Raw genomic sequence first — 3,247 nt, 5'->3', positions numbered from 1 at the left:
GGCTAGGATCTGGAACCAACTTCCAAGAGAAGTGGTGCTGGCTCCTACCCTGGGGGCCTTTAAAAGGAGGCTGGATGAACACCTTGCCAGGGTCATTTGACCCCAGTACTCTTTCCTGCCATGGCAGGGGCTCGAACTTGATGATTTGTCAAGGTCCCTTCCGATCCTACAACTATGAAACTATGAATAACAAATGTGTTCTCTTAAATGGTCAATTTTCTATTGTATTTTACTTTGAGAACCATTCCAATGTGATTTCTTATGTTTTAGAAAGGTTCTGCTACATCCTTGTATATATTTTGGTTTGGTTTCACAGACTTGTATTCAGAACAGGTTTATTTTTATCTTTAGTGGATTCATAGTTTCATAGTTGTTAGGGGCTGGAAGGGACCTTACAGATCAGCAGGTCGAATCCCCCTGCACTTGGGCAGGAAAGACTGCTGGGATCCATTGAATAGGGTTTGATTTGCTCTTGTACTTCTGTTGTAGCTAAATAAAGGAGAAAGAACAAAGTGAAAAAAAATCTACTGCTCACAAACAGAGAAGAATTGGTGGGGCATGTGGTAGTGGATGGCAACTTGGGCACCAGTGACTACAAGATTATAGAGTTCAGGATCCTGAGGAAAGGAAAGATGGAGAGCAGCAGAGTAAGGACCCTGGACTTCAGAAAAGCAGACTTTGACTTGCTCAGGGAACTCATGGGCAAGATCTCCTGGGAAGCCAGACTGAGGGGGAGAAGAGTCTAGGAGAGGTGACTGTACTTTAAATAAGCCTTACTAAGAGTGCAGGAACAAACCATCCCGATGCACAGGAAGACTAGTAAGTATGACAGAAGACCAGCTTGGCTTAGCAGGGAACTCTTCAGTAAACTAAATCACAAAAAGGAAGCTTATAAGAAGTGGAAACGTGGACAAATAAATAGGGAGGAGTATAAGAGCATTGCTCGGGCATGCAGGGATGAAGTCAGGAAGGCCAAAGCACAACTGGAGTTACAGCTAGCAAGGGATGTGAAGGGTAACAAGAAGGGTTTCTACAAGTATGTCAGTAGCAAGAGGAGAATCAGTTAAAGTGTGGTTCCCTTACTGAATGGGGGAGGCAACCTTGTGACAGAGGATGCAGAAAAAGCTGAAGTGCTCAATGCCTATTTTGCCTCAGTCTTCCTAGGCAAGGTCAGCTCACAGACTACTGTACCAGCAGCATAGTTTGGGGGGGAAAGGAGCAGCTAACAGTGGCAAAAGAACAGGCTAGGGACTATTTAGAAAAGCTGGATGTATACAAGTCCATGGGGCCAAATGGGATATACCCGGGTGCTAATGTAGATGATAGGATTGCAGAACCACTGGCCATAATCTTTGAAAACTCATGGCTATCAGGAGAGGTCCCAAATGATTGGAGAAGAGCAAACATAGTGCCTGTATCCAGGGGAAATGGAGGATCCAGGAACTACAGACCAGTCAACCTCACCTCAGTCCCTGGAGAAATCATGAAACAGATCCTCAAGGAATCCATTTCTCACATGGAGGAGAAGAAGGGAACAGTCAGCATGGATTCACCAAGGGCAAGTCATGTCTGACCAACCTGATTGCCTTCTATGATGAGATAACTGGATCTGTGGATGCAGGGAGACTGGTGGATGTGATATACCTCGATTTTAGCAAGCCTTTTGATACGGTCTCCCACAATATTCTTGCAGGCAAGCTAAGGAAGCATATGAATGAATGGACTGTAAGGTGGATAGAAAACTGGCTGGAGCATTGGGCTCAGAGAGAAGTAATCAATGGCTCGATGTCTAGTTGGCAGCAGTATCAAGTGGAGTGCCCCAGGGTCAGTCCTCGGGCCAGTTTTGTTCAATGTCTTCATCAGTGACCTGGAAGATGGCAGAGTGCACCCTCAGCAAGTTTGCAGATGACACCAAGCTGGGGGGAGTAATAGATATGCTGGGGGGTAGGGCTAGGATTCAGAGTGACCTAGACAAATTGGAGGTTTGGGCCAAAAGAAATCTCATGAGGTTCAACAAGGACAAGTGCAAAGTCCTGCACTTAGGATAGGACAATCCCATGCACCAGTACAGGCTGGGGGCTGACTGGCTGGGCAGCAGCTCTGCAGAAAAGGACCTGGGGGTTACATGCTGAATATAACCCAGCAGTGTGCCCTTGTTGCCAAGAAGGCTAACAGCAAACTGGGCTGCATTGGTAGGAGTGTTGCCAGTAGATCAAAGAAAGTGATTCTTCCCCTCTGTTCAGCACTGGTGAAGGCACATCTGCAGTACTGTGTTCAGTTTTGGGCCCCCCACTACAGAAATGATGTGGACAAATTGGAGAGAGTCCAGCAGAGGGCAACAAAAATGGTGAGGGGGCTGGGGGACATGACTTATGAGGAAAGACTGAGGGAACTGGGCTTATTTAGTTTAGAGAATAGGAGACTGGAAGGGGACTTAATAGCAGCCTTCAACTACTTGAAGTGGGGCTCAAAAGATGATGGATCAGGACTGTTCTCAGTGGTGGCAGATGACAGAACAGGGAGCAATAGTCTCAAATTGCAGCAAGCGAAGTGTAGGTTAGAGATTAGGAAAAATTTGCTGGCTAGGAGAGTAGTAAAGCACTGGAACAGGTTACCCAGAGAGGTGGTGGAGGCTGCATCCTTGGAGATTTTTAAGACCCAGCTAGACAAAGCTTTGGCTGGGATGATCTATTTGGGGATGGTCCTGCCTTGAGCAGGGGGTTGGACTAGATGACCTCCTGAAGTCCCTTCCAACCTTAACTTTCTCTGATTGTATGAATATAACGAGGTCCACCTCCTTCAGGGAGCTAATCAAGCACTGCCACCTCCTGGCAGCCTTTGTCGTATGCAGAGAATGAGAACTGGCAAAGGCTGAATTGTTGGCGTAAGTCCGAGACTGAACTGCCACAGACATTTTAAAGACTACCTTAAAACAATGATTTCTAGTAAGAGTTTTCCCCTGACAATAGTATTGCTCTTTTGGCATCTAGTCGACTGCTCCGCATACTCCTCACGTGGACTTACTGGTAGATGCCTCTGGCATCATTAAAAAATAAGTGACCCCCGAAACACCAGTAGAGGCGAGGTTTAATTGAGAGACCGTCTGGCTTTCCTCTCTCTTCCTGCACAGGCTGTGCAGGGCCTCGCCCCCGCAGACCCCGCTCGCCAACACGAAACTGCTCCGTGTGTAGCCGGCGCTGCCCCGCGAGTCCGCAGCCGGGGGCCGGGGCCGCCGCGGGCCCTCCCA

General features: G+C 47.7%; 1 protein-coding gene across 1 annotated transcript in view; it reads left to right on the top strand.

Annotated features, from left to right (window-relative positions):
• The window catches only part of DLD (dihydrolipoamide dehydrogenase), a 57,167-nt gene that overhangs the window by 31,562 nt on the left and 22,358 nt on the right, over positions 1-3,247 (top strand). The gene's annotated exons all lie outside the window — the stretch shown is intronic.

This window comes from Alligator sinensis, unplaced genomic scaffold, assembly GCF_000455745.1.
Source record: "Alligator sinensis unplaced genomic scaffold, ASM45574v1 scaffold100_1, whole genome shotgun sequence".
In the NCBI taxonomy this organism is placed as follows: domain Eukaryota; kingdom Metazoa; phylum Chordata; order Crocodylia; family Alligatoridae; genus Alligator; species Alligator sinensis.
The sequence above is the reverse complement of the archived record's forward strand: the minus strand, read 5'-3'. Positions and strand labels throughout refer to the sequence as shown.